This window comes from Tachyglossus aculeatus, chromosome 14 (assembly GCF_015852505.1).
Source record: "Tachyglossus aculeatus isolate mTacAcu1 chromosome 14, mTacAcu1.pri, whole genome shotgun sequence".
NCBI lineage: Eukaryota > Metazoa > Chordata > Mammalia > Monotremata > Tachyglossidae > Tachyglossus > Tachyglossus aculeatus.
This window is the reverse complement of record NC_052079.1, coordinates 28168235-28194114: the sequence shown is the minus strand read 5'-3', so window position 1 is coordinate 28194114 and position 25880 is coordinate 28168235. Positions and strand designations below refer to the sequence as shown.

Sequence of the window (25880 nt, the reverse complement as noted above, 5' to 3'; positions counted from 1 at the left end):
CCTGGGTAAAATTTTATTTCACTACTTGAGTGAAGGTAGACTAAAGTTTTATATTGAAGCAACCAGAATTGGGGACTTATAGAAAATCAGGATGTGCTAAGCTATAGGAATGACTTATCAGTCTATTAAATGAATATATTGCAATTTTAAAATTTAATAATTGCTGGTAGCATGTGTCAAGAGTTGATTGATAATCAATTCAATACAATCCTGAATATTCAGTCAAAATCATATGGCAACTGCTTTACAATATTATTATCAATGCTCAACACACAAAGTGTCAGTCCTAAGGAAGGCAGAGCAAGCAGCCTACAAAAATTTAAATAAAAAAAATTTCAATTTAAGGTTCAGTCACTATCACCTTACTTCACCACACTCTATAAAATAAAACTGTAATTCAAGTAAAAGCATACCATTACTGAATTGGCCCCCCCAAAAATTTGGGTGGAATATGAAGATTCCAAGAGGTGTAATACTATAACTGGAAGGAGTTTATAAGATCACTTAATTCTGCACCCATCCATATAAAATAGCTTCAGGATGATATGCACATTTCCAAGAATGTTGGTATGTATCCACGAAACCATAATTTCTTCTCAGATAAGGCACATAAAATGGAGATTAAACAGGCAAACAAAAGCCCTTGCTGAAGAGTGATATGTACAGTGGGACACAAAAGCACAAAGACAGATGTCACAGCATATTCTTTTATGATGCAAGACTGCTCGGATCATCTATGGATAATGAACCATGACAACTCGGGATTTGATGAAGCCCAAGCTGATAGTGAGAGAAAGCAAACATTTCCCATGAAGACTCAGAAATTGCCCTACAAAATTGTTCCTCTCTTACTAAACATCAATAAAGAAATTTCGATGACTATTTCAGATCACAAAAAGATATTGTTATTTTTAGTACATTAGAACAGAACACAATGATAACAATAGTTGCTTTTTTTCTCATTACCTTAGGCAAAGTGGTGCCAATTCAATTTGTGGGGATGGAGAACTCAGGATTGGTCTTCCTCTCTGAATCTCAATTTTCTTCACTTGAAATTTTGTGGGTTTTTTTCCTTGAGAGAAAGAGAAAAAGACAGAGGGATAGATTTGTTGTGAATATTAGCTTCAACTCTGCACACATGTACTTCTGACCACTTGTATATACTATTGTTATTAGAAAGCCCATTAAGTATTAATGGCCTCCTCTCATCTTCTCCACTCCTGGAAGGCTTTGGTGCTCCAGGCTAAGTCCTAAATATATGATTCATTCTGATAAAAATCAAATGAAAAACGCTGAAGAATGAATGGTGGAAAGAAGTAGCCGTTTTGTATATAACTTTTGAGCAGTACGCCTAGTGGAAGGAGAAAAGAACTGAGAGTCAGAAGGACCTGTGTTCTAAATTCCGGCTTTGCCATTTGCCTGCTGTGTGATCATGAGCCAATTGCTTAATTTCTCTGAGCCTCAATTTTCTCACTGTAAGGGATGGATTCAATACCTGTTCTCTCTCCAAGTTACTCTGAGAGCCCCATGTAGGAAAAGGACTGTGCCTAACCGGATTACTTTGTATCTATCCCAGAATTTAGCACCATGCTTGACACATAGTAAGCGCTTAACAAATACCACAATTATATCTCTGAACAGGAGTTCATCAACTTTGGTCCAGATAGTAGAAATAACTAATACCTGCAATATGAAACATCCCTATGGAATTACTAGCAATTGGGAACTGTATCTATGCAATTCACATTTTGTTTTGTTAACAAATATCCATGCTAAATTATCATAAATGGAATATTTCCTCTACAATTCTGATAAAAATCAAATAAAAAACGCTGAAGAATGAATGGTGGAAAGAAGTAGCCTTTTTGTATATAACTTTTGAGCAGTACGCTCAAATCCAATCTGCTTCTTTTCAAGTGTCAATAGAGCTCTAATATTACTTGTTATTTTTTTTGAAACTAGCTAAAAAGAACTTGGCAAAAGTATTGGCAAGATTTTAATCTAGAATGAATTACCAAACTCCAGAGGCCTCTACTCTATCATAATCCTCTTTGATTCCTCAGCTACCTTTGACACTGTCGATCATCCGATGCTCCTGGAAACATTACCCAATCTTGGCTTCACCGATACTGTTGTCTCCTGGTTCTCCTCCAATCTCTCTGGCTTCTCATTCTCAGTCTCCTTCATGGGCTCCTTCTCTGTCTCCCACCCCCAAACTGTGTGTGTCCATCAAGGTTCAGTTCTGGGTCTCCTATTCTCCAACTACACTAACTCCTTTGGAGAACTCATCTGCTCACATGGCTTCAACTACCACCTCTATTCAGATGATTCCCAAATCTACATCTCCAGCCCTCTGTGGTGGCAGTTTCGCATCTCCTCCTGCCTTGAAGACAGCCTTACTTGGATGTCTTGCTGTCACCTCACATGTCCAAAACAGAACTCCTTATCTTCCCACCTTCCCCTGATTTTCCTATCACTGTAGATAGTACCACCATCCTTCTTATCTCACAAGCCTGTAATCTAGGCATTGTCTCTGACTCCTCTCCCTCATTCACCCTACATATTCAATCTATCACTAAATCTTGTCAGTTCAATGTTCACAACATTGCCCTTTACTCTTCATTCCAACTGTCTCCATGTTAATCCAAGTACTTACCCTATTCTGCCTTGATTACTGTATCAAGCCTCCTCACTGGTCTCCCTGGCTCCTGTCTCTCTCCATTCCAGCCCATACTTCACTCTGCTGCCTGCATCATTTTTCTACAGATCATTTAGTCCATGTTTCCCCACTTAAGAATCTCCAGTGGTTGCCTATCTACCCCAGCATTAAACAGAAACTCCTTACTTTAAAACACTCAATCACCTTGTCCCCTCCTACCTCTCTTTGCTGCTCTCCTCTTATAATGCAACCTGCACTCTTAGCTCCTCTAATGCCAAGGTACTCACTGTACCTTGATCTCATTTAACTTGCTGCTGAACTGGTGCCCACATCCTGTTTCTGCCCTGGAACACCCTTCCTTTACATATGCAACAATTACTTTCACCCACTTCAAAGCCTTATTAAAGGTACAATTCCTCCAAGAGGTCTTCCTTTACTAAGCCCTCTTTTCCTTGTCTTCTACTCCCTTCTGCACCAGCCTGACTTCCTCCCTTTATTCCTCCCAGCCCCACAATACTTATGTAGATATTTGTAATACATTTACAAATAAAGGTAGATATTTGTAATTTATTTATTTATATTAATGTCTGTCTCCCCTTCTAGATTGTAAGCTAATCTTGGGCAGGAAATGTTTTTGCTACATTGTACTATCCCAAGTTCTTAGTGCAGTGTTCTGCACAAATGTGATTAATTTATTGATAAGCTGTACATATGCAGAAGAGGACGAATTGCATTAAAATATTTCATTTTCATTTTCTACTGTAAACTTTGTTTTTTATTAAACCTCCATTAAGTCCCTGAAAACGTTTCTTTTCCTGATCATATTTTTTCATCACTCTTCAATCTGATATATTAGTGTTTTGAAATGCCTGCAAATATTAATTAAACCTTTTAAGTCTCTAGTGGACAAAGTAGCACAACCTTTAAGTAAAAGCAGAAACACTAATTTGGATAATTTAAGGCTTTTGAAGTTCATTAAGTCAGCAGTATAATTTGAATAAAATTCATTGATTCTATTTGTCCAACTCCTTTGACTAAGAGTGTAATCAAAAGGCTTAAAAATCATTATAAGACATGACTGTGTGCTTTGGTCTAGGCAGGCAATTATGAACTGCTTTTTGGAAATGAGTAATGGCATTGTCTGAAAACTCACCTAAAGATCAAAAGAATGTTCCAGTTTGTATTCAGAAAGCCCTATTACACAAATAAGGATTCCCGCTGGTCATCTCTTTGTATCTCATACACCTCAATATCTCAACCTGCCACTGAATTCTACAACAGAGAGGCTGCTCTTTGTTCAGGGAAAGAGAAAAAGGCAAGGGAGCAGAAAAAAAAAGGCAGAATGATTTTTGGAAGGTGGGAAATTAGCAGGTATAATGTAGCTCTAAAGATGCATCATGCTTCGGCTCAAGCTTCAGATATTTTGGGTAATTGTGAGACATGGTCTTACTACAGATTTAAAACCTAGTTTTGCTACAGGAGCCACATTCGGTTTCAAGAAGAGCTCCATCAACTTCATGCCAAACCCGACGTAAAAAAAACACACTAAATCACAAACAATGACATCCTGCAATTTAGTCAGTCCACTAGAACTGGTAGTACTCTTGTAGTAGCACAGCTCTGAGAAGAATGGATAATGACAGTAAAACACCGCAGTTTCAAATTGGCTGATGAAGGAAACCGTAAATAAAGGTAGAAGAAATGCTTTTAAGACACACTGAAACAAAACCTCTAATAATGTAGAACACTGTTCAGCTGTGAACAAAGTAACTTGACATGTGGCAATTAGAGATGTGGTGAATCAGTGCAGAATCTTCAAGATCATTATTCTACATATTAGGATGCTAAAGTGAAGTAAATCTCAGCACTACAGGTAACCATTACAATAGAACAGCAAGGGAAAAATCTTTAAATACAGAATGCAGTAGGAGTTCTTGGTCAGAAGAGGTTTTTCTGTAGCTACCATTTAGATGGTTAGAATTTCACCATCAGAAGCAACAACTAGGAATCTAAAGAATGCTGTACATGTTCTCTAGATGGTCTAATCATAGTCTCCCTCTTTTGCCTTTTCTTTTTTCTGATGAAATCAACAATGGCTTGTGATTTAAAAATTCATGTGCATCTGAGACTTCACAGAGACTGTATTCTCTAATGCCAGGAAGGTTCTCTTTTTATGCTAATTCCAAGGGGATCTACTCTGTTCTATTCCTCTTTGATCTCTCAACTGCCTTCAACATTGTAATTTATTTATTTATTTATTTATACTAATGTCTGTCTCCCCATCTAGACTGTGAGCTTGTTGTGGGCAGGACAACTGTGAGCTTATTTGTTGTTATAGTGTACTCTCCCAAGCAGCGTGGCTCAGTGGAAAGAGCCCGGGCTTGGGAGTCAGAGGTCATGGGTTCTAATCCTGGCTCTGCCACTTGTCTGCTGTGTGACCTTGGGCAAGTCACTTAACTTCTCTGAGCCTCATCTGTAAAATGGGGATTAAGACTGTGAGCCCCACATGGCACAACCTGATCACCTTGTATCCCCCCCAGCACTTAGAACAGTGCTTTGCACATAGTAAGTGCTTAACAAATGCCATGAAACAAACAACTTAGTATGGTGCTTTGCACACAGTAAGTACTCAGTAAATACAACTGAATGAATGAACCATGGAGACCTTTCCCATGCCCTGGAAACACTTTTGGTTTTGTTGATAATTTAGGAACTGTTTTTGTTTGTTTGCGTGTTTGGTTTTTCTAATGGTATGTATTAAGTGCATACTATGTGCTAAGCATTGTACTAAGCACTGGAGAGGAGATAAGATAATCAGTTTGAACACAGTCCCTGTTCCACATTGGGCTAACATTCTAATTAGGAATGAATAGGATTTAATTAACATTTTTCAGATAAGTAAACTGAGGCAAGAAATGAATAATAATAATAATAATAATAATAATGGCATTTATTAAGGACTTACTATATACAAAGCACTGTTCTAAGAGCTGGGGAGGTTACAAGGTGATTAGGTTGTCCCACCGGGCCAACAGTCTTAATCCCCATTGGAAGGAATTTGCCCAAGTGGCAGTGGCAAGTGGTTCTCCTCCCTCAGCTCTAGAACTCCTTTTTAATTTTGTCCATTTGCCCCTCTTCCATCTCTCATTTCCTTAACTGTCACTGACCCATAAAGGCTCTCTTCTGGGTCTTACTCTGCTTCAGCATGCTTCAGAAAACCTCCTGTTGGCAATGATGGGCCAACAAATCGGACTAGTACCTTCAGACTGAAATATGAGGAAAATAACCCAGTTCAGAAATGTAAAAACACAAAAAAATACTAAAAAACAATTGACAGCTAAGCCAGTCTCAGTGAGAAAAGGGAAAGGGATGAGCCAAGATAATTTAAGAATCTACGTATAACCCATTTGAATAAATAAGTTGGGAAAATATAATTAAATAAATACATTTGGAATTTTATGTGGTAAAATGTTCTTTAAATATATTGCAGTAATAAATAATCAGATTTACATTTGCAATTTCTACATAATCTAATGGAACATGCCAAAATCTAATGATATGCTGACATGTGCTACCTCACAGAAGAAAGAGTAAACAGCTTTGTAGGTTTTAAAATAATCATAGTAATAATAATAATGCTAAGAGATTGCTGGGTTATAATGCTGGGATATATAAAATACAGTCTCATCAGACACATCCCTGTGCTTCCTGGGACTCACAGTCTAAGGGGGAGGGAGATCAGATATTTCTTTCCCATCTTACAGATGAGAAACTGAGGCACAGACAAATGAAGTGTCTTACTCAAGGTCTCACATAGCAGGCAAGTGGTGGGCTTTGGACTGGAACCCAGGACTCCTGCCTCCCAGCAGTGTGTTCTTTCCTCTACTTTCAATTTATTATGATGCTACACCATAGGATCTTTCCTATTTTTTCTAAGCACCCTGCTGTTCCCAGCCCGCTTTTCCCAGCCCCCTTCACAAGCCATAGACACCCTGAAAAGCTGAGGAAATTGTTCAGAATGCTGCCGCCACTGATCCCAGGCACCCTGATCATCACAGATCTCATGCCAAAATTAAATTACATTGTTGACTTCAAAAAAAAAAAAAGAAACCCAAAACAAGAACTCAAATGGCAGGAAAATTACCACCATTCCTCACAACTCCATTTTTGGTTTTAAAGACTAATTGTGGTATTGATCAATGGTATTTATTCATTCATTCATTCATTCAATCATATTTATTGAATGCTTACTGTGTGCCAAGCACTGTACTAAGCACTTGAAGTGAAAAACAATATTTATTGGAATAAAGATCTGCAATGAAATATTTTTCTGAAAGAATAAAATAAAAATAATTATAGTAATAATAATAATAATAATAGTATTCGTTAAGCACTTACTATGTGCTAGACACTGTACTAAACACTGGAGTGGATGCAAGCAAATCAGATCAGACACAGTCCCTGTCACATGTGGGACTCACAGTCTCAATCCCCATGTTACAGATGAGAGAATTGAGGATCAGAGAAGTGAAGTGACTTGCCCAAGATCACACAGAAGACAAGTGACAGAGCCCGGATTAGAACCCATGACCCTCTGTAGAGGAGCCAATACATTAGAAACACAATTTTCCAAATGCCTGTTATCCTATCCAAATTGATTATTTGAACTGCCACAGACTGTGATATTAACTAAAAAAGAAGTGAGATAACCAAGCAATTTTGGGCAGATCTCTGTCTCTAACTGCAGGCAGAGAACTGTTCTAAACTTTTGGGAACTTACAGTCTAGAGGGGGAGACAGATATTAATAGAAATACATAAATTCTGGGTGCATACATAAGTAGTCTGGGACTGAGGGTGGGATACATAGCAAATACTTAAAGGGTATACAGCGCTTTAGTACAAGTGCTTAGTACAGTGCTCTGCACACAGTAAGCACTCAGTAAATATGATTGATTGAATAAATGAATACAGAAAGGGTAAGGAGTAGTGGGGAAAAGAGGACTTTATCAGGGAAGGCCTCTTGGAAGAGATATGATTTTAATAAGAACTTTGAAGGAGGGGCAAGTAGTGGTCTGTTGTAGTCAGAGGGGCAGGGTTTTCCAGGTCAAAGGAAGGATGTGGGAAAAGGGTTGATGGCAAGGAAGATGAGAATGAGGCTCAGCGAGAAAGCTGGCTCTAGAGGAGCAAAGTGTGAAGTCTGCACTGCAGTAGAAATTCAGTGTGCATTCTGATTGATTGCTTTAAAACCTATTTTAAGGCATTTCTTTTTGATGCAGAGCTGAATGGAGAATCACTGGAGGTTCTTGAGGAGTGGGGAGATGTGAACTGAACATAGTTTTTTAGGAAAAAAAAATGATCTGGGCAGCAGACTGGAGTGAAGAGGAGCAGGAGGCAGGGAGATCCGCAAGGAAGATGACGGGGTAGTCAAGGTGGAATACGATAAATTCTTGGATCAGTGTAATGGCAGTTTGGATGGAGAGGAAAGGGAAGATTTTAGTGATGTTGTGAAGGTAGAATCTACAAGACAGTGGTAAATTGAATGTAAAAAGCAGAGTGGCCTACTGGATAGAATACTGGCCTGGGAGTTAGAAGAACCGGCGTTCTAATTTTCGTTACTCCACTGTGTGTCCCTGGGCAAGTAACAACTTCTCTGTGCCTCAATTACCTCATCTGTAAAACAGGCGAAAAGACAGTGGGCCCCACGTGAGACATGGACTGTGTCCAACCTGGTGAGCTTGCATTTAGCCCAGCATTTAGTATGGTGCTCAGCTTATAATAACAGCTTAATAAAAACCATTAAAAAATGGTAATTGAATGAGAGAAATAAGGTGAGGACAATGCCAAGATAATGGCCTCATGAGGTCGAGAATATAGTGGTATTTTCTGCAGTCATGGGAAGGGCAGGGGAGGACAGGATTTGAGTAGACAGATGAAGGGTTCTGTTTTGGAAATGTTTTGTTTAAAGAGTAGGTGGGACATCTGGGTAGAAATGCCCTGTAGGCAGGAGAAAATGAGAGACTGCCTAGAATGAGAGAGTTCAGAGCTGGAGAGGTAAATTTGGGAATCAACTGCCATATAAGCATGGAAGTGAATGAATTCCCCAAAGGAGTGGGTGTAGGTGAAGCAGTGTGGCTCAGTCAAAAAGAGCACAGGCTTTGGAGTCTGAGGTCATGGGTTCAAATCCTGCCTCTGCCAATTCTCAGCTGTGTGACTTTGGGCAAGTCACTTAACTTTTCTGTTTCTCAGTTACCTCATCTGTAAAATGGGGATTAAGACTGTGAGCCCCCCGTGGGACAACCTGATCACCTTGTAACCTACCCAGTGCTTAGAACAGTGTTCTGCACATAGTAAGCACTTAATAAATGCCATCATTATTATTATTATTATTAGGTGGAGAATAGAGAGGAACCCATAACTGAGCATTGAGGATCTCCCATTGTGAGAGGGAGGGGGACAGAGTAGGAGTCTGCCAAAGAGACTGAGAAAGAGCAGTCAGAGATACAGGAGGTAAATCAGGAGAGGACACTGTCAGTGAGGCCAACGTTGGATAATGTTTCCAGGAGAAGGATAATGTGTCCATAGTGTCAGAGGCAGCTGAGAATTAAGATGGAGTCATGGCTGTTGGATTTGGCAAGACAGAGGTGATTGATGACCTTAGAGAGGGCAGTTTCTGTGGAATGAAGGGGGTAGAAACCAGATTGGAAGGAGTCAAAGAGAATTGGAGGAGTGGAATTAGAAGTGGATAACTCGTTCAAAGAATTTGGAGACGGTCAGTTGGAGGGATATGGGGAGATAACTGGAGGGAGCCATGGTGTTCAGGGAGGATTTTTTTTTATGAAAGGGGAGATGTGATCATGTTTGAAAGCAGTGGGGAAGAAGCCATTGAGAAGTGAACGATTGAAGGGAAGGGCCAAGTGTTTTTATAAAGTATGAAGGGATGAGGTCAAGTGCACATATGGAGGTGGTAGATTATGAGAGGAGGCTAGAGATCACCTTTTGAGATACTGTTTGGAAAATTGGGAGGGCTGTTGAGGGTGCAGGAATCAGGAACTGGCAAGGTGCAAGGGAGATTTTAGGGGGATCATGCCTGGTGGTTTCAATTTCATCAATAAAGTACATGTCAGGTCTATAGGGAAAAGAGATGGGGGAAGGTGGTGAGACAATAGATTTGAGGAGGAAGTTAAACACCTGGAACAGCTGGCATGCACAGTGGGTTATGTGTGTCAGTAAGGATGGGGAGGTATTACTGTTGTATGGAGAAGAGAGCAGATATACAGCAGGTGAAGATGAATAAGAGATGGATGAGGTAAGCGGGGAGCCTGGATTTCTACCAGTATCCCTCCACAGCTCGAGCACAGGAGTGGAGGAAGCCCACTGCAGAGGTGATCCAGGATTACAAGTTAGTGGTACAAGATCAATGGAGGGACAGGGGAGAGAAGGAGTCGAGTTCAACGGAGAAGAGTGGGGTGTTGCGGATATCAGTTTATGTGTCAAAAGAAGGTAATGAGAGTTTGAAGACCAAATGGGACATGATGACTTGAGAAAATTGGAGGGGGGTCAAAAGATTGAATGGCTCTGTGTGGGAACATGATAGCATTGTTTTTATATGTCAATAGGACATTGTTGTAACAGTGATTATTTTGAAGCTGATTTTCCCTTTGTGGAAAGGGTGTATTAAAGTCTAGCTATGTGAGGTTGCTTGGGTCATTGTTGACCAAAACAAGCATAAATCATCCCATCACCCAGTCCCCAAGAAGCTGAATCTAATCACACCTTATACATTGTGTGGATCACAGCACACTAATTGGGTAAATTTTAAAAATGGAGACAAATGGAAACAAGCGTAAAAGAATTTCCAGATGTTCCTTGGCATACATGTTGCTGAATTGTATTTTCCAAGCACTTACAGAACAGTGCTCTGCACACAGTAAGCACTCAATAAATATGATTGAATGAATGAATGATTAGATGATACTGTTATTGATGATGTTATCTTCCTAAGCAAAAACAACACTCCTTTAGACAGTGTCCACATCAAGTTTGTACTCTGCTACAAGTGCATCCCGGTAATAATTATTAAATTAGATAAAATGCCAAGATTACAAAATTAATTTATACCTCTTATGCCTAAACTATATGTTATATAAGGATAAAGGATAAAATCCAATGGGGGATAAATGAATTATTTTTACATTCCAAATGATATGTTTCAAAAGAGTGCCTTTTACATTTTTTTATTTTTTTCTTAATTTTGCGCACTATAATTTGCATGATTCCTGAAGATAAAGTAGGATAGATTTGAAAATTATTTTGCAAATTGCATCAATATGCATTCTGTTGAAATATTAAATGGCAGGTGGCAGCTGATTCAGATTTCTCCACATTGCCTGAAAACAAGCAAAGGTAAATGCATTCAATCATATTTATTGAGTGCTTACTTTACACAGATCACTGTACTTGGAAGAGTACAGTATCACAATAAACAGACATTACCTGCCCACAATGAGCTTACAGTCTAGAGGGGAGAAGACAGACATCAATACAAATAAATTACAGATATGTACATTAAGTGTTGTGAGGCTGGGAAGGGGGAAGAGCTCAAGGAGCAAGTCAGGGAGATGCAGAAGGACGTGGGAGATGAGGAAATGTGGGGCTTATTCAAGGAAGGCCTCTTGGAGGAGATGTGCCTTCAGAAAGGCTTTGAAAGGGGGTAGAGTAATCGTATTTTGGATTTGAGGAGGGAGGGCATTCCAGGCCAGAGGCAGGACATGGTAGAATGTGTCAGTGGTGAGACAGGCAAGATAGAGCCACAGTGAGAAAGTTAGCCCTAGAGGAGTGAAGCCTGTGGGCCAGACTGCGGAAAGTAAAGTAAAATTACTCCTTCCAGGCACTAGAACAGAACTGCTTTCCTCCTGTGATAGGAAAGGTGGTCAGAAATACTGCCTGAAATAGGGGGAAGTTACACTTTATTTAATGATGGCATTTATTAAGCACTTACTATGTGCAAAACACTGTTCTAAATGCTGGGGAGGTTACAAGGTGATCAGGTTGTCCCACGGGGGGCTCACAGTCTTAATCCCCATTTTACAGATGAGGTAACTGAGGCACAGAAATGTTAAGTGACTTACCCAAAGTCACCCAGTGGACAATTGGCGGAGCCGGGATTTGAACCCATGACCTCTGACTCCAAAGCCCATGCTCTTTCCACTGAGCCATGCTGCTTCTCTATTATTTATATTATCTATTTATTTGAATTAAAAAATGCATGGGATGGGTAAACATGCTGACATGCCAAGAATAGATTTTTGTCCCTCCTTGGACCATATTTCATTTGTCAATCCTGCTTTATATGCTAGAAGGAAGGATAATGAAACAGGTCCTATGAAATTCTGCCAGATTTTGATCTGGACACACTCTGAACCTTAACATCCCTCCCTTATACTCTTAACAACTCAGTTTAGAAAGTGGCCAATTTTATTTCCCTAATTCAGCTTGTCATCTGTTAGAAAGAAATATTGAAGATAGTGGTGAATCTTTAAACTATCGAACAACATCGAGGTCATTCGTAAAATTTTGGAAATGCTAAAAGTTAGTGAGAACTGGATTGAGGCTATTGCACTGCAGTAAAGGACACAATTCCTGTCTTTCAGTAAATTATCTGTCCATCTGTTCTGCTAATGCACAATATCCTCATCAAATATCTTTATTTCACATTATGAAAAACGATTATGCAGAACTAAATCCTTTCCATCACTGATGGATGGGATCACAGGAATTAAAGACCAAAGAGATTAATTAGGTCATCTATTTCAGGTATGGTACACTCCCAGTAGAAGGCCTCTAGAGAAAATAATCAAGGTCTCCTGAAATTTTTACATAAAATATCATTTTTACATAAGATATCATTTGTCATGAGGCACTTTGATTTTCTGCAAATATTGGGATTGAACTGGCAATTTAAATGGACATCTTTCTTTCTACTGATGGCTTCACTGAGTTACTAATTGTTTTATACCTAAGTGCCAACAATAATAGAAATGATTGAGCTTACAAAAACTCTGTGATTTAGCAAGCTTTCCAACAGGCTAAAGGATTCAAGGAGAGTGGTTGCATTTGTCAAAATAAAGGCACTCCATAAAGGGGCTCTTTGAAGGAAAAAATATGCTAACATTAATTTTCTTAATTTTACTATTAACTTTGAACATACTCAGACGATATGATTAAACGCAGAGATCATATAAGACATAATTGTTACCTCACATTTATCTCAAAGTTTTGTGGTAAATGGAAAATAAAATCACAGTTAGATTTGGCTATTTATTGGAGAATGACAATTATAATGATTAGTGATTCATTAAAGCTCTCCTCTGATGGTTCCCATTTGACATTTTCACTTAGAAAGCAAACACTTTAAGCCTTGTTAAGATGAGTCCATTACATGATTCACTGAAACTACCTTCTGGATACTAAATAGAGATTGTGTATTGGGCTGGAAATCTGGATGGTATCCATTTTATTAAAATCAGAGAATTAAGTTGTTTCCTATTATTAAATTATCATCTTTTTAATCATGAAGCAAGGTATCTATATTCTCAATCAAATATTTGAATGTGTTAAAGGGAGAATGACATTTAAAAAAATTTAACTGAACAGACAAAAATGAACTGAATTCATGATTACTGATGAATAACCCAGTAAGCTCAAAGAGGCTAAACTGAGCTGAGACAGAGTGAGATATTATAGGTAGTGCTTGTACTGAAACTTTGACTTCCTCATGGAGAGGCAAGACTACTTGTAAAGATCTGGGTGAAACATACACCTTCAACAAAATCAGATGTACCTTTAAAGGGAAAAGGGGAGCTAAAATAGTACCCTAGTGTTATGCATTTTGGGAATGTGGTCTCATGCAGCACTCATGAATGTGATGTGTATAAATTATACTGCAATAGTCACTATTTTATGGTATTTGTTAAGGGCTTTCTATGTGCTGGGCACTGTAGTAAGCACTGGGGTGAAGTCAAGCCAAACAAGTTGGTTACAGTCCATGTCTCACATGGGACTCACAGTCTTCATCCCCATTTTACATATGAGGGAACAGAGGCACAGTGCAGGCAAGTGACAAGTGATTGAGTCAGAATTAGAACCCAGGCTCTCTGACTCCCAGGGCTGTGTTTTTTCTTTCCACTAGGCCATACTGCTTCTCCCTGGTATTATTAAAGTAGCCACAGAAATTTGGCCTGAAAAAATTCTGGTATTTGAGGGGTAGAGAGATGGGAAAGTAGTCTGAACAAGCCTTTTCTTTGGGTTTTATTGGCTCAGTGAAGCTCTTAGGTTACTTGTATTTGGGATCCTGGATACAAGCAAAGCCCATGAATGGATCTGCAATTTCAAGCATGAAATTAATCAGTAGTATTTATTGAGTGCTTACTGTGTGCAGAGCACTTGGGAGAGTATAGTACACTGGAGTTGGTTGACACAATCCCTGCACATAAGGGATGGGCTCATCCATGAAAAATTGGTACTGTCCCTTCTTCAGGACACTGAGGTTCCAAAGTAACCTGTTTATCTGTGGGACCCATAGAAAGCTATATTTTCTAAAGGCTTGATTTCCTACAGAGTTATTAAGATTTTGATGTATTCTAATAAGGTTAAGAAGTTATATAGTTGAATGGAAACTCACATCCTTGTTGGCTGAGAAGCTACGTCATAAAAAGCTAAACAAAGAAAATGAAATTAGGAAGATTTAAGAGCAAAGCCCAGGATTTAGAAATATCATTTTTTGCTCCTGTCCTGTGATAATTTGGTGAAAGGAGCTCTTTCATAAGAAGTAACAAGGCTTGTGAAAGAAGAAGCACAGGCCTGGGAGTCAGGAGGACCTAGGTTCTAATCTGGCATGTGACCTTGGACTAGTCATTTAACTTTCTGTGCCTCAGTTTCTTCATCTGTAAAATGGAGACTCAATGTCTGTTCTCTTTAGCACAGACTGTGAGCCCCACGTGGAACAGGAACTGGGCCCAACCTGTCTTGTATCTATCCCAACATACTGCACAATGCTTGGCACATAGCAAGTGTTCAACAAATGCCATTATTTTAGTATTATTATTATCATTAATAAAAGGAAGAAGTGTATGTTTTGAGGGGGGCATGCTTTAAAATCAATCTATAGTATTTATTGAGCACTTGATTAAATTCTTATTTACTATGCCCTTGGGAGATGAAAATAGATACAGAAGCAGCGTGGCTCAGTGGAAAGAGCACAGGCTTTGGAGTCAGAGGTCATGAGTTCAAATCCCGGCTCCTCCAATTGTTAAGCTGTGTGACTTTGCTCAAGTCACTTACCTTCTCTGTGCCTCAGTTACCTCATCTGTAAAATGGGGATTAAAACTGTGAGCCCCCCATGGGACAATCAGATCACCTTGTAACCTCTCCAGTGCTTAGAACATTGCTTTGCACATAGTAAGTGCTTAATAAATGCCATTATTATTATTAGAAGACTCTATCCCTGTCCCCAAGGAGCTTGCAGCCTAACCAAGGGAGGCAGACAAAAAACAATTTACCAATAAGGTTGTGAAATAGAGTATGTATATTGATATGTTCAAAAGTGTGATGAGAGATTGTCAGTGCAAAAATGCTAAAGTGGCGAATTGATCAATCAGTCATATTTATTAGTGTTTTAGTGTGGGCAGAGCACCATATTAAGTGCTTGGGGGAGCACAATATAACAGAGTTGGTAGATATGCTCCTTGGCCACAATGAGCTTACAGTCAAGAGAGGGGGGCAGATATTCATATGAATAAACAGATTACGGATATGTATGTAAGTGCTGTGGGACTGAGGATGGGGTGAATAAAAGTTGCAAATCCAAGTGCAAGGGTGACACTGGAGGGAGTGGGAGAGAGGAAATAAAGACTTAGTAGGGGAAGGCCTTTTGGAGGAGATATGCCTTCAATAAAGCTTTGAAACTGGGGAGAGTAATCGTCTGATGGATATGATGAGGGAGGGTGTTCCAGGCCAGAGGAAGGATGTGGACAAGTGGTCCATGGCGAGATAGACGAGATAGAGGTATAGTGAGTAGGTTGGCATTAGAGGAGTGAAGGGTGCAGGCTGGGTTGTAGTAGGAAATTGGGGAGATAAGGTACGAGGGGACAAGATGATTTAAGGCTTTAAAGTAGATGGGTAAGGAGTTTGATGTGGTGGTGTATGGCAACCACCGGAGGTTCTTGATAAGTGGGGAAACATGGACCAAATGGTTTTGTCAAAAATGTAGAAAATGGTGGTGTAAAAGTAATGAGAATATAAGAGAGAACATATGAACTGGGGAGAAGAAAATTAATAAAGGAAAGCCTCGTAGAGGTGGTGAGCTTCCAGAATGACACTGAAGTTGGGTAAAACTGAGATCTTGCAGATCTGGGAGGGGAGGGAGTCGCAGGCAGGAGGAAGGGTTTGAGCTTGGGGATAGAGGTGGAAGACTTAAGAACAAGGCCCTGCAAGAAGGTGAATTTGGGAGGAATGGAGAATGCAAGAATACATGTAATAGGAGAATGGAACGGAGAGCTAAGAAGGAGGTACAAGATGGAATGCCTTTAAGGTTAGTAAGCAAGAGTTTCTGTGTGATGCAAAGACAAATAAGTAACCACTGGAGATTTTTGAGAACTGGGGAGATGTGAATAGAACAACACTTCAGAAAGATGATCCGAGAAATGTAGACTGGAGACGGGAGATGTAGAGGCATAGAGAATAGCGGAGTGACTGTTTGGATGGAGAGGAATCCATCCTCAATTGTATTACTCAGCACTTGGTGCAAATCACTGTATTAAGCACTTGGAAGGGGCAAATCCAGGAAATGCTGGAGAAGAAAAATTTATAAGATTTAACAGTAGTCTTAATGTCAGAGTTGAAAGAGAGTGAGGAATGAAGGAGGTCAGAAGGCAGCGAGAAGAGGTGGCAACTTAAGTTCTTATTGCTATATCTAAATGTACAGTTGTGTATAAGAGCAATATCCTCAGTATATGCAAAGTGATGGTGCTTTCTGCTAGCTTAAACAATAGTGATATGGAAATGAGAAATAAATTATGTCATGGAAATGTATTTTAATAATTCTCAGCCAGATATGCTCTACTAATTTGCAATCTCACATATTTAATGACCGAAAAAACACATTGAATTAAATTGTTCATCTTCTTACAGATGTAGAATGTACCGCTCAGAGGGAATAATCTACTGGGCCAGGGTGGCATAAGTTGAAGGTCACAGAAGTTACAGCCAAGAAATTCGCGCTGATGAGTTTTTGAGTCATATGTTTTTCTTCAGGCACTAAGACCAGATACTCCCAAATGGAGGCTGAAAACAAATAGATTTATGCCAGAGTACAAGTAACATGTCAATATGATTTTCTTCCAGCTCCTAAGATACAATTGATGTGGCAAAAATGTTTGACATTCTTGTAAAATATTTCTGCAGCAGATAACTACTGTCTTTGTGGGTTGGCAGGACTGACAGTTGCCCCCAAAGTCTTAAGAATCTATCATCCTTTTGAATAACAATTGCATCACCTTAGTCACAAAATTTAATCACTGTAATATTCCAAAGTGATGGTTTGAAAGCTACCCTAAAATGCCACTTCGTGGCAATGTAAAAGTGAACACATGTAGGGTGAAGAGTCTTCTGAAAAAACAGACTGCCTTTTTTCTTTTTTCCTATTCTTTTGTCTAGCTCTATGCATCACTGGACAGACAGTTAACTGAGGGGACGAATACAGCTTTTCATTCTCTGCTTTTTGGCTACCCAGGATTGGTAGCTACCATTGAGAACAATAGCCCGTTTCAGTGGAATCATATTTAAAGAAGCACTCAATAAATACCATTGATGACTGATTTGAGATTTCTGCCTAGATTCTTGAAAAATCCTTCCTGAGTGAGAGTATTCTATTTTTCAAATATCGTTAACCTTAGGTCTGAAAATTGAAACTCCAAAAAGAAACTCCTTATAACTCAAGAGGCAAGGATGAATGACAACATGTAATCTTTAAGTCATACTAAATAGCACTCTATTAGGTAGTGGAAAAGGACCCTGGTAGTCTGTGAAATCACTTTGATTAGTGATTTAGGATGTATGTTAATCTAGGATAGTTGAAGTATATTTTCAAAGCTGTTTCTTCAATATCCAGAAGCAATGGAGTTAAATGACTTCCTTTATGACCCAAGAATTCATTATAAAAGAAGCTGCACTTGTACAGCATTTGCTTTTTGAAAACGTTCTATAATCTAGGACAAATTACTCTTGGCAGAATATATCATGGCAACATTGCAGACAATTCAAGATGATCAACCAAAGACCCTCAGGTATTTATATTCAAACTATAAAGCTTTCAATCTCCTTGGAACTGGACACATAGAAAAACACAGTATTAAACAACCATTTAGACATTTGAAGAGCTCTACTGAACATTTTTTGACATTATAGTACAACTGATAAATCTTTGCATTATTGTTACAGAGTTTTGCCAAGAATTGTTGACATGTAGCTTTTAAAGGAAATGTCCATATCCATTTACGGTCATGTTATATATGATTCTAAAAGGAAGAGAAAGGAACTCAGTGTTGAGAAATTATTCCAATTCATTTGGAATAGATCTTCTGGAACCCTGATCACTTTCATGGACAGTTATGCTATGCTACACTACTCCTAATATTACCTCAAAAACAGTTAAGGGCTTTAAAACGTGACCTGATTATTTTGTATCTACCCCAGTGCCTAAAATAGTGTTTGGCACATAGTAAGCGCTTAACAAATACCCCAGTTATTAACATGCATGCTAGGAGAGACCATTATTGCAAAAGGTGGTGTGGGATCAAAGAGATGTCAAATGTAGACTTAAAAATAAAGGAAAACTAATGAAATATTTCAACAGAAATAGATTGGATATATCATTAAACTCTCTAAATATTTTCATTTTCCACATCATAATTAATGACCAAAGGCATGAAAGAAAAAGAGTGTAAATAAGATAATAATAATTTTTAAAGCATGTGTTCCATGTCGTAGTGTGTAATTTACCCTCCTGCTGGGGGGAAAGGCAGGCTTGCCAAAGACCACAGAGGCTGTTCTAGAAACAGAATACCAAACAGTGCAAAATGGCAGTATGCTACTGGGAGGTGGACAGCAATGGGAAGATAAATTGATATCTTTCAGCAAGAGCTTTGTGAAGATCCAAATGTAAGGAGGCATGCTCAAAATCAGAGCCAGCCCTGTATGAGACAATCCGCTTGGCAAGGCAAGGATCTACCCTTAAACAATAAAGTCTATCCCATCATTCTCACACATATGTATAGCATATTATCATCACTAGCATCATCTTGAAAGACATGACAGCTTTATACATCCATGGAGGTTCCTGGGAGACAAATAAGACACTCAGTGCTGTGACTTGAGATGGGCTGCTGTATTGTACTGTCCTGAGAAGTTTAGTGGAGTGCTCTGTACATAAGTGTTCAATAAATACCATTGATTGATCAACTGATTGATAAATCAGGTTAGAAGTGATCATTCTTCTGCCAGCGTAGAGGCAAGAAAGTCCCAAGAAGACTGAAATTATTTCTATATAGTAAGAGCTAGCCCACTTCGACATAATTATGTTACTTGTAAAGAGTCAAAATCCTTTATTTTTCATTTAGAACTTTGGAGATTCTCTCCCAAATAGGTTAAATGCATTTGCACTTGCTAATTCAGGTTTTTTCATGTTAAATTAAGTCAAAAGATGTATATACATACTTATTTAGAAAATCTCCTTAACCACTGGCTTTGACTTTGAAATCTACCCAGGTTTCAGCAAAAAACAGTTCATACCTTGTCTTTCACAGCATTCCAACAGTTTTTCATTTGAAAGAACAAACTTGGAATTGTTACCATATTAAAACACAAACATCTATGAGCCATGAAATTTATTATGCACTATACCATAGATTATGAAACCATGTATATATTTTCCACAATTAACTTTATAAGCAATACTCATAGAACTTTATTACCTTAATTATACTGGTTACAGGGATATAAACTAAGATTTATATAGAAAAGTGGGTCAGAATATAAGTGGATTTTTTGGACGTAGGGCTCTTCCCATCGCTTAATGAAGTAGCACAGCTTCGATAAATCCAGCTTTACACTTTATACGAACAAGTCATTGAACTTCTTCATGTTTTTGTTTTTGTGTGTAAAATAGGAATAATATTAATATTTACCTCTCCCTTACTCACAGAGATACAGTATAGTGAAGAGAAAATGAGATTGTGATGTGAACATTCTTGAAAAACAAAATCATTAACATTCCAAGGAATTAGTATTATCATTACTAAAATTGTTATTACTACACAATGAGTAGCAGCACAACCCAGTGGAAAGAGAACAGGCCTGGGAGACAGAGGACTTGGGTCTTAATTTTGGCTCTCACGTACCTGCTGTGTGACCTCGGTCAAGTCACTTAACTTTTTGGTGCTTCAGTTCCCTCATCTGCAAACAGGGGATTTAATCAAGCGCTTAGTATAGTGCTCTGCACACAGAAAGTGCTCAACAAATATGATTGAATGAATGAATACCTGTTCTCCCTCCTACTTAAGACTGTGAGCCCCACGTGGGGGCTGATTATCTTGTATCTACCCCAGTGTTTAGTACAGTGCTTGGCACATAGTAAGCACTTAACAATTACCATCATTTTTGTGACTTGCCCGATTAAGCTTTCTTTCCCTTTAGACTGTAAGCTCACTGTGGGCAGGGGATGTCTCTTGTTACATTGTTGTGTTGTACTCTCCAAAGACCTTGGTACGGTGCCCAGCACATGGTCAGCACTAAATAAATAAGAAAGATTGATTGATTTATTGATTGATTCTGTGACTTCCTCTCCTATATGTGCGGATGGATCTTTGATTGTTGGGCTTTTGGTATTCATGTAACCCTCAGCTCCACAGCAGTTATGTACTTATCTATAAATTATGTTTCATAAAGTATTTATTTATATTAATTTCTCTCTCCCTGCCTAGGCTGTGAGCTGGTTGTGGGCAAAGAATGCATCTACCAACACAGTTATACTGGTCTCTCCCATGGGCTTAGCACAGTGCTCTGCACACAGCAAGCACTGAATGAAAATCATTGATTGATTATGCCTATCTTTTTTCAGTGTTAGCTATTTCTTTTTTGACATGCAAAACATAACATTCTGTTAATCTTCCAAGAATAAGCTGATTTTCTAGATCTGGTTTTCTATTTCTGTCCCCAGCCTTGGTTTGGACAATGTGCTGCCAGGGTAACTGAAGTTTCAGAGGGAATCAAATTCTACATCCCAGACAGTGAATCTCGGATGGGTGCAGGGCTAATTTTGAGGCTAAATCTTCAATTTGACAGACAGTTCAGAGCCCAGTGCTATTTCTCAAATGAGGCTCACAATCATCTTCATACTTTTTTACGTGTGCAGACATAAATCAAAGTTAACAGCATAGAGTCGGTTTAGCATGACTGATTCGAGGACTTCCAATGATATATTCAGCCTGTCCAAGAATCCTGAATTGTATTATTATAATAACAAGCATGATTGTACAGGTTGAACCCAATTTTACCCAATACAAAATCTTTATTCCATTGACAGTGGGGAAAGAGTCACATATCACTGGCCCATCATGATGGAGTTGTTTTAAGATATTGATCAACGTTTTAGGGCAATCAACTAACCAAGTAATGTTCAGAGTCAAACCTTTTGTGCCAAATAGTTTGAAATGGCCTATGTTAGTTGATACGCTTGTAATTATCTTAGGAGAGAATGAAAAATTCAACTTCTTCAAAATAGTCCTCCCCAAACTGAAATGTTAGCAGGTCACTTGGAAGCACTAGGAAAGGTTCTTAAGAGAAATTGAAGATGCCAGAACATATTCTTAAAAGGGGGTCACTATTTATACACTCAAAATTGGGGGTTAGTCAGAAATTACAGAATATTCTAATCCTGTCACATTCGTAGAAACATCTCTCACAAAATTATAGCTTTAATGTGATGCTAAATGGGATTACTCATGTAGAGGTTTTGCCAGAAGACAAAAAATAACCAGGCTTCCAATACACATCCTAGACACCCGCAGTAGCAATGATGATTATTTATTGAGCAGTCACTGGGTGCAGCATACAGAATTAAGTGATACTGTTTGGTACAGTGCAAAGAGCATGGAACTGAGAGTCCAGAGTACCTGAGTTCTAATGATGGCTCCACCACTTGCCAGCTCTGTGACCTAAAACAGGTCACTTGGCTTTTCTGTGACTCCATTTTCATTCTTTTTTTTATGGTATTCATTATGAGCTTATAACGTGCCAGGTACTGCTGGGGTAGATGCAAGTTAATCATATTGGCCACAGTCCATGACACACATGGGGCTCACAGTCTTAATCCCTATTTTACAAATGAGGTAACTGAGGCACAGAGAAGTTAAGTGACTTGCCCAAGGTCACACAGAAGACAAATAGCCAAGCTGGGAATAGAACTCAGGTCCTATGATTCCCAGACCCATGCACTTTCCACTAGGCCATGCTGCTTTTCTCACCTATAGAATTAAATGAAATATTTGTTTTCCCTCATACTAGGACTCTGAGTTCTGTATGGGATAGAGGCTGCATCCAAGCTGATTATGTTGAATCCATCCTCAGGTTTAGTATAGTGCTTGACACATAATGGAGCTTAATAAATTATAATTATTATTATTATCATTCTCCCTCATCACCCTCACTCCTCAAAGCTGAAGAGAGTTTATAAGTGAAGTGCACATTTCAGTAAAAATCTGTAAATCTTGGCTTGGAGGGATGTTCTATCCTGGTTGATAAGTCTGGCAATAAAAATAAGTTGAAATCAAAAAGTTTTGGTTATCAACAAAAGATAGAGTGTAGCTAGAACAAAGAGGTATAAAAAATATGGCATAGGCATACATCACCTGTAAGACAGGATATAAAAAAAAATCAATCATATTTATTGAGCATGTACTGTGTGTAGAGCACTGCACTATGTGCTTGGGATAGTACAATTTAAAAGAGTTTGGTAGACATTTCCCTGCCTATAATGAGCTTACATTCTATGCATCTGTGATCTTATAAAGGGTAAGCAGATGTGGTCATAAAATGATTAAAATGCTAAACTTGAATATGTTTTTTGAATAATCAAACTATAAAAGCAGATAGATCTTTTCCTACGTGAGTTTCATTCCTAGAATATATCCATGAATAATCCTAGAATACAAGCCTGAGGATTATTATCAATCAACCAGTGGTATTTATTGAGCACTTATTGTGTGCAAAGCTATGTAATACAAGTTTGGGAGAGTACACTATCACAGAGGTGGAAAACATGTTCCCTACCCAAAACAAGCTTATAGTCCAGCATCAGGGAGCCTTCCACTGATAGTTCATTAATCTCTTAAACACCCTGACTACTAGGGAAGGGAAATCGGGAATTTCAAGATATTCTTCCTGAGGCATATTTGAAACCATTGTAGCTGAGTTTCTGATTCTGATTATGCATTAAAGTACCTCTGCTGTTGTCTAGGCAGGCAGTTGAATGGGATCTTAACCTTTTCAGGGGCATGGGATGCATCAGCTTGAAGAGAGGACCTACTTCTTTGGCAAATTAGACTGCCATTTGAAGGAATAGTTCTTGTTTCCTTTTATTCCTCAATAATCTAAGACTTCATTTCCAAAGAATCAGAAAGTTTCTGGGCAAAGAGGCAGGGATTTGGGGGCTAGTTACTAATTAATTCAATCATTTATTGAGAGCTTACTGCGTTCAAAACTGTACTAAGCTTTTGGGAGAGTACAATACAACAATAAACGGACACATTCCCTGCTCACAACGAGCTTATGGTGTAGAGGAGGAGGCAGGCATTAATATAAATAAATAAATCCTGAGACAAGCCAGTTTCCACTGATCTCTGACTGAAAGACTGAGTGAAGATGAAGTTATGGACCCAACATTACTGCGGTGTCTGGATTTAGTCCTGCATCCTGACACCTGGATTTGAAGCAGGTGTGGGTAGTTCCATTTTCAAAATCCAATTAGGAAAGATTGCCCCTGTGGTAAACAATCTTTACCCTCATTCTTCTTTCATTTTTCTAATGAGGCTGTCAGAGCCCCACATGGGACAGGAACTGTGACCCACCTGATTACCTCGAATCTTGAATCAGCACTTAGAACACTTAAGCACACAGTAAGTGCTTAACAAATACCATTATCCCTGTTATTATCATTAATGGCAGTTCTGCCAGTAATTGAGGAATATACTCAGATTTTAATGGTCACGTCCACAGAACTTCAATGCCATATAGTTTTCTATAATAACCTGCAATCACCACATGCATTCAAGTAATAGCTTTTCCTAAATATACTTCCAGCTCTTTTCCAAACCCTAAACTATCAGATTACTCCATCTTGACTATGTTGCTGTTGACCCCTTTCCCATCTCCTCCTTCTGGCTTGGAACTCCCTCCCCTTCAGAACTCCACTCTAACCACACTGTACACAGGAAAAGTGTCAACCAACCCTGTTTTACTGTTATACTCTCCCAAGTGCTTAGTACAGTGCTCTGCACACAGTGGGTGTTCAATAAATATGATTAATTGATCATTTGAGTAAAATCACAGCTCCATGAGGCTTTCTCTACGAACTTATGTCCCCTACTCCCTCTCCCTTTGGTGTAATCTTTGCACTTGGATCTGTACTTTCCAATCACTTGATTGGACTGTACACCTCTCATCCCCACAGCACTTATGTATGTGCCCATAGCTTATTTCTTTACTCATTTGTTTATTTTAATATCTGTCTCTCCATGCCTAAGAGCACACACAAGTGATGTTCAAGTGATACTAAGGAAATCACTAATGAATAACTCTATTCACTCTAATGAATAAATTTATACAGATTCTTGGTCCTAAAGGTTCATGAATGAGACTCATCGGTATTTTTTTAAAAGGAGAGCAGTAGTATTTCAAAATTAAAAAATAAATGATGGCATTTGTTAAGCGCTTACTATGTGCCAAGAACTGTTCTAAGCGCTAGGGTAGATACAAGGTAATTAGGTTGTCCCACGTGGTGCTCACAGTCTTAATCCCTATTTTACAGAGGAGGTAACCGAGGCACAGAGAAGTTAAGTGACTTGTGCAAAATCACACAGCTGATAAGTAGCAGAGCTGGGATTAGAACCCATGACCTCTGACTCCAAAGTCCAGGCTCTTTCCACTAAGCCACACTGCTTCTCTGTACTAAGAGTTGACAAAGAATACCCTGGTGTCAATTAGACTTGGTCTCTGGCCTCTAAGGGACAGGTCTATCAAAACTTTATTAGGGAGGATCCTAATAATCAATAATTTGGGGATACTTGATTGTTAATAAGTGCAATTTTGAAATGACTTTCTCCTTAAACTTTCAGTTTCTTATACTGAGCTAAATAATTAATATGGATGATAATTTTCCACTGATACACATTATAATGAAAGATTGGAAATTCTCATTTTTGAAGGGATGGAAAAGCTACTTTTCTTAGCAATCTTATAAAGTTCAGCACCCTGTAGAGTGTTAGAGTACACAATATAAACAATCTCAACAAGTTAGTGGGTCACCACCTAGAGAGTATATTCATTTGACAATTTCCTTTGCTCCAAATGGGTCCTACATTTAAAGAACGGTCTCTGACCTCTCTCAGCAACACAATTCCATACTGATCAACTCAGGATTTTGCTGCAAAAGAACAATCTCGGGCTTACACTAGGAGTTTGACTTGAATTTATGAGACATCTGAAAATAAGATTAATCTTCTAGAATAGACCCAGATACTGCAGGTGAAACAATAGTAGTTTTTGGTTACAGAAAAGAGTGCTGTCAGAGAAAGGCAAATCGCAACGTCTTTTTCTCACTGGTTGTTGAGGGCTAATTAGAAAACAAAAAGTCAAATCAATATGCCTTGGTGAAAATTTCAACTGCTAAAACAAGAATTTAATTATCCCTTCTGATGTCCAAAGAAAGAAATACTTTCTTAGAATTGCACTTTGATAACACTCCAAGTGTCTCCTGTAGTTACTGTCCTGGATAGAATTTATGAAAACATCTTATTGACCAACAGTAATGATGCATCTTTTTTCCACTAAATTATCCACAGTGTAAACCTCTCCATGGATTACTCCAATGCATTTTCACTTGTAAAAGCT

General features: G+C 38.6%; 1 protein-coding gene across 2 annotated transcripts in view; it reads right to left on the bottom strand.

The window, feature by feature from the left end:
- The window catches only part of SYT1 (synaptotagmin 1), a 675618-nt gene that overhangs the window by 502231 nt on the left and 147507 nt on the right, over positions 1-25880 (bottom strand). For both annotated transcript variants that reach the window (XM_038756587.1, XM_038756588.1), the window contains exon 2: positions 967-1072. The gene's annotated coding sequence lies outside the window, so the exon portion shown is untranslated. The remainder of the gene's footprint in view (positions 1-966; positions 1073-25880) is intronic.